General features: G+C 43.4%; 1 protein-coding gene across 6 annotated transcripts in view; it reads right to left on the bottom strand.

Annotated features, from left to right (window-relative positions):
- The window catches only part of LOC124556799 (single-stranded DNA-binding protein 3), a 382,113-nt gene that overhangs the window by 199,142 nt on the left and 165,214 nt on the right, over window positions 1–17,757 (bottom strand). The gene's annotated exons all lie outside the window — the stretch shown is intronic.

The raw sequence follows: 17,757 nt of genomic DNA, 5'->3' as shown, positions 1-17,757 counted from the left end.
ACTTCCATAGTGGAAGAATTGTGTAATAAATTTGTTTCTGGATGGGGTCCGCCTTGAGCAAACAATTTTCTTTCCTCCTCTTTTACCCAGACATGTTTCGCTGAAGTTTATTTTCTTTCTACGAGCAACAGGAAAATCGCTCTTAACTATATGCACATATATAAATTTGAGTTTTTAAGAAAATACAATTTTGAAAATAGGCATGATTTTTATAAACATCTTGGTACCACATGCTGTGCTTTTCTATATTTTGCGTTACTGTTTTTCTTTTCCAGTTTGTCAGCTGCGACTATTGAGAACTTAATACAGGAAATTCTTTACATCGAAGATTTACGAATGGGAATGTCAAAGTCAACATTTTATTGTATGTTGTGCTTGTATACGCAATATGTTACACTCTCTTTTTCTGATTTCCCTGTTAGCTTCATTATGAAGAACTTTACTTTGTAAACTGCAGACTAACAAACAAATATTTTTTCAAGAATCTTGGATCATCCTATTTCTAGCTTCGTCAGCTCCCTGACAAGAGTACTTTACACACGATTGACTGAATCGTTGATTCCCGTCAACTTATTGTCAAACCATTGTACAGTTTGCTCTCAGAACTACAAAAGAAAACTGACAGTTTTCAATTGATTCGGTATGGTTTTTCTGAACATTGTGGATGAATACATCATCCAGGCAAAAATGTTATGCATGAGAATCAACAAGTAATTGCAATGTTCAGGCGGCTTTTCCAATCACTTTCCCAGAACGAGTGCCTCCTTTGTCAGGGCTGTCACCTTGTTTATTTATCTAACAGACAAACACCATCACGCAAGACATACAGAATATACCTTTGACGCCGGCCGAAGTGGCCGAGCGGTTCTAGGCGCTGCAGTCTGGAACCGCGCGACCGCTACGGTCGCAGTTTCGAATCCTGCCTCGGGCATGGATGTGTGTGAAGTCCTTAGGTTAGTTAGGTTTAAGTAGTTCTAAGTTCTAGGGGACTGATGACCTCAGAAGTTAGGTCCCATAGTGCTCAGAGCCATTTGAACCATATACCTTTGAACTAGGGTCACTACAACGTGACCGAGCGAGGTGGCGCAGTGGTTAGCACACTGGACTCGCATTCGGGAGGACGACGGTTCAATCCCGTCTCCGGCCATCCTGATTTAGGTTTTCCGTGATTTCCCTAAATCGCTTCAGGCACATGCCGGGATGGTTCCCTTGAAAGGGCACGGCCGATTTCCTTCCCCATCCTTCCCTCACCTGAGCTTGCGCTCCGTCTCTAATGACCTCGTTGTCGACGGGACGTTAAACACTAATCTCCTCCTCCACTACAACGTGAATTGCAGGGTTCCGTCCAGTCTTGAATAATTACGTCTTTCATGATTTCCGTTCGTCGATTGAGACAAATAACTGGATGGTTCGATCTGAAATGGACACGATCGATGACTTCCTCTATCCTTGTGCACCGTCTCTAATGACCTTGTCCTTGACGGAACGTTATGACCTACTCTATCTCCCTTCTTGCGACCATTAACGAGCTTCAGTCTTGAGTACAGGCACGGTATAATCGTTCCACTTAGTTTGTATTACAGTTAATCAATATCAAGCTACTTGGTAACGACCCTACTCCAAAAATCGATTTAATTTCAATATGCAATTTATAGAAGACTCCCAAATTCTTGCACGTTGGAGTCCACCTACAAAGTAACACCAGCTTGAGTAGAATGAGTGTGTACCGCGCAGTCAGACCTGGAACCGAAGGAGATCCACGCGACAGAAACCCTTATGCTCCGCTGGATGCTAGGTATTTCCCTACTTATATCATCTCTTCGACTACAATATCCGGTAGTTTTTTTGTATTAACACTTGTTCCTGAGGCTTTGAATAACCTGCTCCCAGAAATTTCCTGGTGGATAGGGCTAGGCTCTCCGACTTCACTGAATGTCGCACATGTAAAACATGTTATCCTTGTTTGGCAAGTGGATAGTACCATAATTACACGAACTTGCCTGACCTCAGACCACCTACTTCATCATGGACAGCTATTTCGTATCTTGGAACGTCCTTTTCGCGAAGGTCTGTATCCTTGACGGAGACCAACGATTTCAATTCCGTTGTTAATATCGCCATTCCATCGTTGCATAGATCGTCCATATGTCACCAGTAAGTCGGTTCCTAGATACACGAAGCTTATGTCACAAACTAAAACGTCCACTTAAGGGTGTGATGGTACCTGCAGAGTCGTCCTTTCATCTTTTCCATTGTAATGTGATAAAAATGTCGGAGAGTTGTCAAGAAGGGAAATGCCAATTACCGAAGTGTGCATAAGTATTTCCACCGCATGATCTCTCAGTTCCCTGTCACACTGTCAAGTGTTCAGGGTCAAAATAACAGCAATGGCAAATTTAGATTACTGTTCAAAATGTTCAAATGTGAGTGAAATCTTATGGGACGTAACTGCTAAGGTCATCAGTCCCTAAGCTTGCACACTACTTAACCTAAATTATCCTAAGGACAAACACACACACCCGTGCCCGAGTGAGGACTCGAACCTCCGCCGGGACCTGCCGCACAGTCCATGACTGCAGCGCCTGAGACCGCTCGGCTAATCCCGCCCGGCTTAGATTACTGTATTTGGGGTATCCCCCGCAACAAAAATTAGCTTCATACCCACGGAAATTTGTTCTCTACGCGGTGCTGGTCTCGCAGCTCCTAAATCTCAGTACAAGGAACCTAATAATTTCATAAAGACAAAGGAAAAAGGACTCTAGTGTAGGCGTTCCATATGGATGTCGCTGTAGCTTTGTGGATTGTCACCGTAAAGTGAAATCCTTCGAGAAAATACACTATGTAAGAGATCTTTTGCAGTCGTTATTGAACACCATCCATTGAACATACAACCAGTGAACCTTCGCTGCTTGTCTTCCACGTTCTACAATTCCCTTGTCACAGCTGCACTTAGAGGTGTTACTTTCCTTCACATTTCAATGATGTATCATGCTAAAAATTACACATCGGTACTGTAATCAAGAGAGATTTTATTTTTGCTTCTGCTGCTACGTCGTAGTTTGTTATTTTTTACTGTTATGGCCAGCTGCCGCATTTAATGGAACAACAAGTTGTCGCAGTAGCTCTATTGGTATTATTTTCCTGCAGATAGCTTAATCAGAAACTTCAGTGCGAATACAACGGCATGTCAGCGGACGCTATAGGACCATATCGATTTCTCCAAAGTTACAAGAGGAGTTGTATCTCGTCATGTAGTACGGAAGTCTTCATTTCTGCAGCTCTACACGTCCGTGTAGAATCACCGTCAAATGATGGATGATAACAAGAATTGTTTGTACTCCTAAGGGGACATCCATTAATTACGTGGGAAGTCTTCTTTAAAATTTGGACTCAACCTTCCCCCTTGGTGAGATTTGGTGGTACCGCTCCCCCCTCATGTGAGGTTTACCGTGTAGTCGGATAAAACTATGTAAAATGAAATCTTTAATTTGTTTTAAACGGGGAACCTATGTGAGTGTACAAATAAGTGACTAGCCACATACCTTCTACACTCCAAAATTATTCCTTTCAGTGACGTAACAGGTCATTTGTCCACATATCTGAAATATTGTGCCTCAGCTGCAAATTATGTTTGTGGTTTCTTTTCTCCAATACCAACAGTAGAATTCTCTGAAAGTCCCGCTCCTAGCCGTCAGGCATCCGCCCCCGGTAGCTGAGAGGTCAGCGCGAGAGAATGTCAATATTAAAGGCCCGGGTTCGATTCCCCACAGGGTCGGAGATTTTCTCCCCTGGGGGACTGGGTGTTGTGTTGTCCTAATCATCGTCATTTCATCCCCATCGACGTGCAAGTCGCCGAAGTGGCGTTAAGTCGAAAGACTTGCACCCGCGAGCGGTCTCCCCAACAGGAGGCCCTAGTCACGCGACATTTACACTTTATCATTCAGGCAAAACTTTCCGCAGAAGCCTTCATAGTCCCAGAAGTTCAATTACAGAAAAATAATCACAAACATGGATTAAAGATGAACATTTTAGGGAACTTCGGCTTTATCCTTTTACAATCCACTGCTTACGCCAAATTCCATTTGTTGTTGTTGTTGTTGTTGTCAGTCGGAAGACTGGTCTGATGATGCAGCTGTCTATAATACTCCATCCTGCGCAAACCTGTACATCTCCAACTACTGTAACCTACATCCTTTTGAAGCTGGTTATTGTATTCATCTCTTGGTCTCTCTCTAGTTTTTTTACCTTCCCTCACACACACACACACACACACACACACACACACACACTCTCTCTCTCTTCGTCCCATACTAAATTGGTGATCCCTTGGTGTTCCAAAACGTGTCCTTTCAACCGAGCCCTTCTTTTTGTCAAGTTTTGCTACAAGTTTCTTTTTTCCTTTTCTATTCAGTACTTCCTCATTAGTTACCTGATTTACCCATCTAATCTTCAGCATTCTTCTGTAGCATTATATTTCAAAAGCTTCTACTCTCTTTTTGTTTGAACTGCTTATCGTTCTTGTTTCACTTCCATACATGGCTACAATACAGACAAATAACTTCGGAAAAGACTTCTTAATACTTAAATCAAATTGGTTCAAATGGCTCTAAGCACTACGTGACTTAACATCTGAGGTCATCAGTCCCCTGGACTTAGAACTACTTAAACCTAACTAACCTAAGGACATCACACACACCCATGCCCGAGGCAGGATTCGAACCTGCGACCGTAGCAGCAGCATGGTTCCAGACTAAAGCGCCTAGAATTGCTCGGCCACAGCGGCCGGCAGAGGTTTTGTAATAATCCATTTACACTGATCAATGATTACGTCACCAAGTGAGAATCTCCTCAGGCCTACGCTTCTGAAACTATGTCAAGTTAAGGGACGCAGACAGAAAAAGATACGGAGGTTCGAAGTAGCTACCTCTTACATGAAAAAACGCCTACTCGCGATTTACACATTGGTATACATCTGGGGATAAACCCGCTCGACTTTGAAGCATAACGTAAAATTTGGTACTTCAACCTCGCTTTTAATTTACTTTGTTTTATTTCGCTTGCAATATCTTTGAAACCATTCCCTCACGTATCACTGCCACCTCAGCGTATGGTGCTCTACTCTGACATCCAAATTGTAACCGTTGTTGCTTTCCAATATATTTGTGAATTGTTACATTGATAAGAACACTAGACAGAAAAACCCCGCCTTTCTCCGAATTGTAATGAGAGTACTAAGACTACGTTTATAGTAGTTATTCTTAGAAAACATAATTAGTTCCACAATTTTTCTGGCAGAATTTTTCGGTCGCACATACGCAAACTCAGCAGAACTAAGCAGAACTACTATCAGTTCCTCTTCCAATTCACACAACCCAGTAGAACAAAATTCTTTATTTTTTGGAAAGAGGAAAGAACTGGACAGGAGGCGGACGAATAAATCTTTCATGAGTCTACAATGCGCCCGGAGAAGAGACAGAGGAGTTATTTTTCACATGTTATAAAATAAAGAAACACGCATTAGCCATTGCTCCTGGTTTAATATTTTTCGGGCATAATCAATTTTTAAGAACATTAGAGATCCAAACACATCACGTAGCGTAACTGAGAACAGAACTACGCATAACGAAGCATTGCAGAAACCCAATTATTACTCGTATTCATTCAAACTATACAGTGTGCTTATTTTTAATACAGGCTGGAGCACTTAAGAAGCTTAAGATTTCTATAACCAGGAGATGAATAACGCAGGCCTCAATGTTCGCGGGTGGGGTTTATTAGCTCACAATTCAGACACAAAAGAGAAACGACAAATTCCAAAAAGGTAGGGAGGGTTGATACTAAAACATAGTGCAAAACAAGATAGAGGATGAAGTCGAGTTTACGCAGATCATTTTAACACAAAAGCCGACGGCACAGCTAACGGAATGACGATCTGTGTAGAGTGAATAATGTGAGCTATATGAGGAACAACGTTTCGTTATTCTCATTATGGAAGAAGTCATCAAAATGCAATGAAACGATTTAATGCTGTACCCAGCAACGGCACGGGACTTGTTGGTAAACACGCGCAGCTGCAGACTCATCTCTATCACGTGACAGGGGCGCGATCAATACCTGCGTCCAGGTCTCGACGCCGTGCAGACCAACACGGCGCACTGAATTCCCTGCCAAGTGACACGAAAACTTCCCTCAGAACCTAGCAACTGACACACAACATTTTAACTACAGTGTTATTTGTGAACAATATTAATTTCACCAAGAAATAAAGCAGCGAAACTCATCTCCTATCCGGATAACGGAGCTTCCTTTTTTTTCTTTTTTATACGTATAAAACAAAGGTTAAGTTTGACGATGATTTCATTAGGGTGGACCTCAAAACCCTGACTGTACAAGGTTCAGGAGTGAAATCGGTTGCGCCATATTCCAAGGAACTATCCCACAATTGCCTTAAGCAGTTAAGGAAAATTACGGAAATCCAAAATGTGGCAGGACGAGTGAGAATTTGAACTCCGCTGTCCCGAGCGAAAGCCCAGTGTATTAGACACGAAGAACTGTAACATTACGTTGCCTTACTGCTTGTGTTTCGGTAAACAACGCTGTGTACTGAAATAATAACTTTCTTTTCCACTGGCTTTTACGGTAGGGCGCAAGTCTCTCATTCAAAGTAAAGCACTTACCACTTCTGCTTCCTTTTTCTCTGTGTTACAGACCGTCAGTTATAGACGGAAAACTTCATTTAAGTTTGAAAATATCGTTGGACTGATGACCATAGATGTTAAGTCCCATAGTGCTTAGAGCCATTTTTGAAAATATCGTTGTAAGTGCTTCCAATTACTTCTGAGATAGCTTTTAATTTTACACTCGTAGGTCTCTTTATCGTAACACAACAAACACATCAGCTACCTAACCAATCGCTGGATCCTGTTCGTCAACCATCGTAAATTCACTTCTTGTAACCAGAGGCACACCCAGTGCAAGTGACGAATATAAAGTTCTCAGAACCTCCAAATTCAAAATACTCCATTGATTGTTGCTTTCGTTTTGACGTAGAGACTAGCGGGACGACTGATGACAGGCATCAAGGCACCAGTCGTAGACTGATTAACTCGCCATTTAACACCATCCATAGAACACGAGAAGCTATACTACGGTCAACCGACAGCCTATTCCGTTTACTCCGAGCGAACTCTGAGTTGCTCGTCGCCTCCCATAGCAGAACCGCAGAAAGAGTGGTAGTCTGAACTCCGAATTACTTTACGGTTAACCGGTTCAATTCACCAGCTCCAGCGCACACGGAACGGAACAAAGTTTTTTTTCCGCTGAAGAATCGGGATGTTTCAAGACGGACGACCAACGTGTCCACGTCTGGAGCTAGTATCTGACGTGATGGGGGAGAAAGAAAAATTCGCGAAACATCACGAAGTGGAACAGCGCACTGGCGTGGAGAAAAAAACTGGAAAGACGAACGGACCAGTGTCAGTAAGAGAGCACCTCGAGTTCCTACTGCTAATAACGCCAGTACACTGTTCGTTTGTTATATATTTTTACTTCAAACAGGAGCGACTTCAGTAATATATAGGAATTGTGATGGTTGTGTACAGATGACTTGGTGACCCTTCGCTCTCAGCTCCAGGCGGTGTTGGCTTCTGTCACACAGCTTGAGGCTGCTACTAAGGGACATCGCTGTGGAGGGTCGGACGCGGGGATGCGAGTAACGTCGACCACATCCCACGCGTTCCCCGATCGGTCCACTGCTGTGGCCGCCCCGTCTACTGCCTGCACCGAGGTTGGCCCCTCACCTGTGATCGAGTGGAAGATCATTCTCAAGTCTGGGAGGCAGCGAAAGACTTTCCGAGGGGCCGATCGTAGGGTTTCCCCAGTACGTTTGACGAACCGTTTTCAGCCCGCCGCTGAGGCCGAGCGGTTCTGGGCGCTTCAGTCTGGAACCGCGCTGCTGCTACGGTCGCAGGTTAGAATCCTGGCTTGGGCATGGACGTGTGTGATGTCCTTACGTTAGTTAGGTTTAAGTAGTTCTACGGTCTAGGGGACTGATGACCTCAGATGTTAAGTCCCATAGTGCTTAGAGCCATTTGAATCATTTTGAACGAACAGTTTTCGGGCATTATCTGTGGCTGACGAAGTCTCTAAGCCGGATGCAGACGTCCATCCTGTTCCAGAGGAAGCTTCTCGGCTCGCAAGGTCTGGGTATTCACAGGGGGTGGGTCAGCTGGTAGTTGGGAGCTCCAACTTTAGGCGCGTAATGCAATCCAGTGTGTACTCCGTGTGAATACCAGGAGGAGTCATTCCGGATGTGGAAAGGGTACTTCCGGATGCCATGAAGAGTACACAGTGCAGCCAACTGCAGGTGGTGGCTCATGTCGGTACCAATGACGTGACACTGGCCTCGCATTCGGGAGGACGACGATTCAATCCCGTCTCCAGCCATCCTGATTTAGGTTTTCCGTGATTTCCCTAAATCGTTTCAGGCAAATGCCGGGATGGTTCCTTTGAAAGGGCACGGCCGATTTCCTTCCCAATCCTTCCCTAACTCGAGCTTGCGCTCCGTCTCTAATGACCTCGTTGTCGACGGGACGTTAAACACTAACCACCACCACCACCACCAACAATGACGTGTGTCGCTTTGGATCGGAGGAGGTTCTCTCCAGTTTCGGGCGGCTAGCGGGAATGGTAAAGACAGCCAGTCCTGCTTCCGAGATTAAGGCGGAGCTTGCCATCTACACCATCGTCGATAGAACCGACTGCGGTCCTTTGGAGGAGAGCCGAGTGGAGGGTGTGAATTAGACGTTCAGGCGGTTCTGTGACCGTGTAGGCTGCAGATTCCTTGCCTTGCGCCATCGGATGGTGGGGTTTCCGGTACCGCTTAATAGGTCAGGAGTTCACTACACACAGGAAGCGGATACACGGGTAGCGGGGGCTGTGTGGAAGGGACTGGGCGGTCTTCTAGGTTAGAGAGTCTCAGTGGGAAAGAACCAGCTCTAATAGAAAGCACTGAAGCTTAAATAGTTATAGGTACGGAAAAATCAAATGGCTCTGAGCACTATGGGACTTAACATCTGTGGTCATCAGTCCCCTAGAACTTAGAACTACTTAAACCTAACTAACCTAAAGACATCACACACATCCATGCCCGAGGCAGGATTCGAACCTGCGACCGTAGCGATTCCAGACTGAAGCGACTAGAACCGCCAGATCACAGCGGCCGGCAGGCATAAAACGTCATCCGAAATTGTACTGAATGCTTCCTCATAAAAAGATTTTGAACAATTAGTTCATCTACATCTACGTGATTACTCAGCTGTTCACAATAAAGTGCCTGGCAGAGGTTTCAATGAAACCACCTTCAAGCTGTCTCTACCGTTCCACTCCCGAACGGCTCGCGGGAGAAACGAGCACTTAAATTTTTCCGTGCGAGCCCTGATTTCTCTTATTTTATCGTGATGATCATTTCTCCCTATGCAGGTGGCTGCCAACAGAATTTTTTCGCAATCAGAGGAGATAACTGGTGATTGAAATTTTATGAGAAGATCCCGCCGCAACGAAAAACGCCCTTGTTTTAATTATTGCCACTACAATTCGCGTATTATGTCTGTGGTAAAATCTCCCCTACTTCGCGATAATAAAAAACGAGCTGCCCTTCTCTGTACTTTTTCGATGTCATCCGTCAGTCCCATCTGATGCGGATCCCACACCGCACAGCAATACTCCAACAGTAGGGCGGACAAGCGTGGTGTAAGCAGTCTCTTTAGTAGACCTGTTGCACCTTCTAAGTGTTCTGCCAATGATTCGCAGTCTTTGTTTGGCTTTACCTACAACATTATCAATGTGATCTTTCCAATTTAGGGTATTTGTAATTGTAATCCCGAAGTATTTTGTTGAATTTACAACGTTCAGATTTGTGTGACTTACCGCATAATCGAAATTTAGTGGATTTCTTTTAGTACTCATGTGAACAACTGCACACTTTTCTTTATTCAGGGTCAATAGCAAATTGCCACTTTTCGCACCATACAGATATCTTATCTAAATCATTTTGCAAGTAGTTTTGATCGTCTGATGACTTTACAAGATGGTAAATCCTCTGCAAATAATGTAAGAGGGGCTACTCAGATATTCTCCTATGTCGTTAATATAGATCAGGAACAATAGAGGGCCTGTAACACTTCCTTCGGGAACGCCGGATATTATTTCTGTTTTACTCGATGACTTTCCGTTTATTATTATGAACTGTGACCATTCTGACAGGAAACCACGAATCCTGTCGCACAACTGAGGCGATATTCCATAAGCACGTAGTTTGGTTAGAAGACGCCTGTGAGGAATGGTGTCGAAAGCCTCCTGGAAATCTAAAAATATGGTATCAATTGAACATCTCCTGTCGATAGCACTCATTACTTCATAAGTAAAAAGACTAGTTGTGTTTCGCAAGAGCGATATTTTCTGAATCCGTACTGACTACGTGTGAATAAATCGTTTCTTCGAGGTACTTCATAGTGTTCGAATACAGTTTATGTTCCAAAACCCAACTGCAAATCGACGTTAATGATATGGGCCTGTAATTCAACAGATTACTCCTACTTCGCTTTTTGGGTATTGGTATGACTTGAGCAACTTTCCAGTCTTTAGGTACAGATCTTTCTGTGAGCAAACTGTTGTATATAATTGCTAAATATGGAGCTACTGTTATCAGCATACGCTGAGAGGAACCTGACTGGTATACAATCTCGAGCGGAAGCCTTGCTTTCATTAAGTGATTTAAGCTGCTTTACGACACCAAAGATATCTATTTCAATGTTTCTCATCTCAGCAGTTGTACTTGTTTCGAATTCAGGAATATTTACTTCGTCTTCTTTGGTGAAGGAGTTTCGGAAAATCGTGTTTAATAACTCTGCTTTAGTGGCACTGTCATTAGTGACTTCACCGTTGTTATCGCGCAGTGAAGGTATTGATAGCGTCTTGCTACTGGTGTGCTTTGGGTTTTCTGACAGATTCCGAGACAGAGTTTCGTCATGGAAATTATTGAAATCATCTTGCATTGAAGTACGCGCTATATTTCGAACTTCTGCAAAACTTTACCAGTCTTGGGGATTTTGCGTTCTTTTAAATTTGGCATGCTTTTTTCGCTGCTTCTGCAACAGCGATCTGACCCGTTTTGGGTACCATGGGGGATCAGTACCATCACTTATTAATTTATGTAGTATATATCTCTCAATATACATAAAACGGATCAGGTCGTTGTTGCAGAAGCATCGAAAAAAGTGTCAAATTTAAAAGAACGCAAAATCCCCAAGATTGGAAAAGTTTTGCAGAATTTCGACATATAGCGCGTACTTCAGTGCGAGATGATTTCAATAATTTCCACAACGAAACGCTGTCTCGGAATCTGGCAGAAAACCCAAAGAGATTCTGGCCATACATAGAGCACACCAGTGGCCAGACGCAATCAATACCTTCACTGCGCAAAAACAACGGTGAAGTAACTGCTGACAGTGCCACTAAAGCAGAGTTATTAAACACGGTGTCCGAAACTCCTTCACCAAAGGAGACGAAGTAAATATTCCTGAATTCTAATCAAGAATAACTGCCAAGATAAGAAACATAGAATTAGTTATCCTCGGTGTACCAAAGCAGTTTAAATCACTTAATAAAGGCAAGGCCTCCGGTCCAGATTATACACCAGTCAGGTTCCTTTCAGAATATGCTGATACAATAGCTCCATATATACAACCGCCCGTTCACAGAAAGATCTGTACCTAAAGGCTGGAAAATTGCTGAAGTCACACCAATACCCAAAAAGGGAAGAAGGAGTACACCGCTGAATTGCATGTCTATTTCATTAACGTCGATTTGCAGTAGGGTTTTGGAACATATACTGAATTCGACCATTATGAAGTACCTCGAAGAAACTATTTATTGACACACAGTCAGCACGGATTCAGAAAATATCGCTCTTGTGAAACACAACTAGCTCTTTACACTCATGAGGTAATGTGTGCTATCGACAGGGGATGTCAAATTGATTCCGTGTCTTTAGATTTCCAGAACGCTTTCGACACCGTTCCTCACAAGCGTCTTCTAACCAAACTGCGTGCCTATGGAACATCGCCTCAGTTGTGCGACAGGATTCGTGGTTTCCTGTCAGAAAGGTCACAGTTCGTAATAATAGACGGAAAGTCATCGAGTAAAATAGAAGTAATATCCGGCGTTCCCTAAGGAAGTGTTCTAGGCCTTCTATTGTTCCTGATCGATATTAACGACATAGGAGACAATCTGAGTAGCCCTCATAGATTATTTGCAGATGATGTTGGCATTTACCGTCTTGTAAAGTCATTAGATGACCAACACGAACTGCATTACGTTTTAGATAAGGTATCTGCATGGTGCGAAAATTGGCAATTGGCCCTTAATAAAGAAAAGTGTGACGTTATTCATATGAGTACTAAAATAAATCCGATAAATTTCAATTACGTGATAAGTCACACAAATCTGAAGGCTGTAAATTCAGCTAAATACTTAGGGATTATAATTACAAATAACCTAAATTGGAACTATCACATAGATAACATTGTGGGTAGAGCAAACCAACGACTGCGAATCATTGGCAGAACACTTAGAAGGTGGAACAGGTCTACTAAAGAGATTGCTTACACCACGTTTGTCCACCCTATTCTGGAGTATTGCTGTGCGGTGTGGGATCTGTAGACAATTTGACAAGCATATCTTAAAGACATGGTACGGAAAACGAGGGAGCAGCCAGGAGAGTTCCTACTTTGACACATCAGTGTACATTGGAAAAAGTCTCCGTTAGCTCCGGTTTGGAAAAGCCAACATTAACGACCAGGAGAGATACGTGCTAATCACTCCATACTTAAGTACAGCGACGCCACTGTTAAAGGTCACAGCGGTCAGTCAGAAACACGAGGTCCAGAAGCGCTGACGGAAGAGCTATCATAATCGGTTTTGATTTACCACTTTATCGGTACGCATGGGACAGCATGCGATACCTAATACGTATGTTCCGAAACACCGGCATAAAAATGGCATTTTTCCGGGGCTCATTTGTCGGGTTCTTATTGGCAATAGAAAGGTAGGGTTTAGTTTTATAGCCCTTCGGCTAGGAACCATTTATATACCCAACAGAATGATCACTTACTATTACTATCCTAAAGTACAGGGTCAAAGTTTGAATATTACACACTTCCTCTAGCTTATGCAAATGGAGCAAATCGGTTGGTTCTTTTTGCAATAGATGTTGTCTACGGTGCGCCTTAAGGGGCTTATGGAGGCATCATATAGTTCATGGGCGTATCCTCATAAAATTCGAAAAACATGGTTTTTGGGTAATAAACCCGTGCCGCGGATTCCAAGACGACTACGCAGAGCAAATGGCTGAAATTTTTACGATATATTTCTAAGATTCCGATCACTAACGATCTTGAAAATTTTCTTGATATATTTATCCGTTTCCGAAGCACTGAGGTCAACAGTAGTCCTAATTGTACACGTAAAATACGCACATAAAATCCAGCCTGAATGGAAAACGTAGTTTATAAAGCGACGCACGCAGGGAGAAATAGGATGTTAAGTGTCTACGTTGTCATCAGCAGCGTTCTAGGAACCTTATGTTGTTTTAGTGGAGCACGCACCTTACACTGATTCCTTACAACCGACTGACCGACTTACCCACATCACTGCTATGATTTCACATAAGCCTGGATCGTCCCACGACTGCCTGGCACCAGCTGTACACCGTCAACAGCTCTGCAAAGCGACCAATGTGCTCTTTCAATGGGGTTACTAATGCATAACCTGACAAAAAAGTGAAGCACCCTGAATACATAGCCCGAGATCAATGTAACTTCGTACACGTACACATCATGGGTGGGTATATAAATGGATTAGCATTGCAATTCTCCGAGACAGAATAGCCACCAGTCTGCATTAGTGCTGTCCGTGTTTAGTGTTTTTACGGGCCTGGTAGGGTACGTAAGGTGTGTGAACATCGTCAGATGTTGATTGATCACTTGAAGACACTGAGACGCCGCGTTCTCATGAGAGACAGAATTATCAGGACCTGGCACAGTTCGAAAGGGGGTCTCATGGTGGGTCGCCATTTTACCCGAATGGTCAAACCGTTCAATAGCCAGATATGTGAGGCATTAGGGTGTGACAGTGGCCTGACGTTGGACTGCATGGGGACCGGAGGCAGGAATACTCGTCATGGTTCCGGTCGACCACGTCTGACCACTACCTGGGGGGATCGCCGTACTGCGCACCGAGCACATCGTAACCCTTTCGCATCTGCACTAAGGGTGGCGGTTATCGCTGAAACAACGGGTTTTCGGTTGCACAGGTTCTTTCCTTCTCCAGTTTAATCAGTCTCAAAACCGTTCAAAAAGCCGGTTTCTAAAATAATCGACTCTGTTTTTTATTGATATTAACTCTAGTAACAAACGCGTACTTCGACCTACGGTGGAAATTCTAATGAAGTTGAAGGATATATCACGATCGATATGAGGCTGCGGCAGAAGTTCTCATCGTCTCTAGCAAAGAATGCTAAGGTGAAGATCGCGGATGTTGTGACAGCGAGAGCGAAACGTCAGGCTGGTTACATCCATGAATAGTCACATTTGAATTGTATCAATTTTTCACCCTGAAGCAACCACAAAATTAAGGATTCAGTTATTATCCCAAGTTTATAGCATCTCAATAAAAGTATAGCTATGTCGATCAGATTTACAGTCTCTTCTAAGGAACATAGCGGATATTTTCTCTGTATATAATGTCGCTAATCTGTTGTGCCTACTCCCGTTTTTAATCTTTTAAAGCAAATGGAGCAATGTACTTCTTTGCTACTGCACTTCGTAAAACACTTCCACGAACTAGGGATGCTACCATTCAGCAATACAACTGATTTTCGAGGACGACAGCGAGAAACTACCTGCATGCAGCACATACAAGCGTACCATCTACCAGGACACGCCACTAGGGTTGTCTGGAGTCCGACTTTAGCCGGATATGTCCGGCTATTTACGGCCTTTTCCTGCCAGAGAAATATGGCTTTTGTTGGGCTTTTTAGCGATGAACTAGAGAACGTGAAGCTAAGGCCCGTAGCACGAGTAATAAGTATGAGGAGGAAGACGGAGATATACTGCAAGGATACATAGACACCAGTCAGTGCTATTCGTAATGTGTGTGTGCTATATTTTACTTAGGTGACGGAACGAGTCTAGCACACAATGTCACAACCATGCTAGGCGCTGAACGAGCGAGCCAGAGAAGAATGTGCGTTTCGGCCGATGACCACCCTCCCCACCACGCCACGCTCGCGCGTCGCTCCTACCAGTGTCCAGGAGCGCATAAGAAGGAATTTTATTCGGAATGATTGACATTGCCAGAATATTACATTGCAAATTCCAGACAATAATGCCAACGTCGAATGATTATTCTATTTCATTAACGCTCAATGAATAAAGGAACGCTATAAACTGAAAATCGACACAATCACAAAGATGTTGGCTCTGAGCACTATGGGACTTAACATCTATGGTCATCAGTCCCCTAGAACTTAGAACTACTTAAACCTAACTAACCTAAGGACATCACACAACACCCAGCCATCACGAGGCAGAGAAAACCCCTGACCCCGCCGGGAATCGAACCCGGGAACCCGGGCGTGGGAAGCGAGAACGCTACCGCACGACCACGAGATGCGGGCACAAAGATGATGATGTGTAATTTAAAATTATCCTGCCAAGGGTTCCACGAAATGATTTCTAAGAAAAACAATATTCAAATGAGAAATTTGGTACTTCACTACAAATTATTATTATTTATTATTATTCGTTTGTAAGTGCAACTGAAATAAAAGTCATGGAATTCTTTTCACTTTCTGTCCCATAAGAACGTATAGTTATTTACTTTGCTTACTGAAGAGTTTTTAGTTTGTTTTATCTTAGGAAGAATGCAACAATAAAGCAGACTGAGCACTTAGTTGATATCATAATAGCCAAATTGTAAGGATGTTTACCGATTGTTTTTTAGTTTAAGCACGTTTATGGTTGGACTCGCAAAAAATTAGTTTATTATTAGTAAACGACTGAAAATACCCACTGACAATTTCTAGTCAAAATTTGTAGTCCGGCCTTTATGGCAAAAAATTCTGCCTAAATATAACGCCGAATCTGTCTTTCCTGTTTCTGGACGTCACACGGCAACGGGTACATTATTGTCTTTGCAATGCTGTACTGATTCGTACGTCGTGCGTTTATTGTTAGTGCCCAACGGTAGGCGTCGTTATCAAAATACAGCCGGTCGTCTTTTCAAATTTCTATTAAACCCTATATTTCTAAGCAATGGAAATTTTATGGATAAACTTCACCCGTTTTTTAAAGAAAAATTTCATTTAAAAACCAAAAATTTTAGCATTGCTGCTGTCGAAAATCGATGTGCCGGTTTTTTTACTAGGTTAGTAGTAAAAAACGAAGAACCCGTTATAACCGAGACCAAACAAACAGCGGTTATCAAGAAATATAATACCGGTATCAATGTTAACTGGTCTTTTTTCCCCATCCCTAATCTGCGCCCGCCAGCCGAGAGAAAGAAATGGACTCCTTGTAACATTCTGTGTCGTATCGCACCACTCGTCAGAGACTGGCAGCAGACGGACGGCGTTTGGAATGGTGCCGTGACCGAGAAACAAGAACTGCTGAGGAATGGCGTCGCACTGCGTTCAGCGATGAATCTCGGTTCTGCACTATCCTGGAAGACCAATCATCGGGGAGTACTGACGTGACATGAAGAGAGGTCCCACTCTTCCAATTGTTTTGGATAGGCACAGGGGTGTGATGACGTGGGGAGCCGTCAGGTATGTCTTCAGGTCACGGGTGGTAGTGACCGAGGGAGCTCTTGACGACACAACGGTACGTCACGAACATCCTACGTCCTCATGTGTTACTACTCTTGTCCTGTACCGCAATGACCTTTTTGCAGCCGAAAAATGCTCGTCCAAACACGGCGCGTGTATCTATGAACTGTCTGCAAGTTGTTGAAGTACTCCTGTGGCCACTAAGATCCCAAGATCTGTCACCGATAGAGCATTGGACCAGTGGCAACTGCTGTGCCTGAGGAGAGGCGTCAACAGCTTTAAAATATTCTTCCAACCAAGTGAGAGCATGTATCCAGGACAGAGGGACTGCAGCGTCATACTGCTAAGTGGACTCCTACTGCCAAGTTCTTTGTAAATTTGGCTCTATTTCGTAATCGCGGAAATAACATCACATGTCCTCTCAACCCGCGAAGTTTCGTTTTATTTAATTTCCTCAAACCTTCCAGGATGCTTCACTTTTGTCAGGCAACGTATTTTGTCCGGGTAGCTTATTACCGTGCTGGTTTGTAAGCACTATCAGTGCCTAACTTCTGGGCTCTTTTCATAAACGGCTTTTTGAGTCTAGACTTTCTGATAAAGTGTGCTTCAGAGACAGCAACTAAATCTATCACAGAACTTCGTCTTTCCCATGTAAGGCTCTACCACATGATTCCTGGAAGCACAATTAACGGCTTTACTAACGTTCAAACTGGCCGTAATCTTCTTTTACAACTCAAACCCTACTAAACAAGCTCCTGGCATCGAGTATTTCTGCGAACATATAATGGCTTGTACACCTGTATCAGGTAGAGTAAAGTTTAAGTTTACCTTCACTCTTGTCAGGTAACTTCCAACTGATACGCGACCCCTGG

Source organism: Schistocerca americana, chromosome X (assembly GCF_021461395.2).
Source record: "Schistocerca americana isolate TAMUIC-IGC-003095 chromosome X, iqSchAmer2.1, whole genome shotgun sequence".
NCBI lineage: Eukaryota > Metazoa > Arthropoda > Insecta > Orthoptera > Acrididae > Schistocerca > Schistocerca americana.
This window is presented reverse-complemented; position numbering and strand designations above follow the sequence as displayed.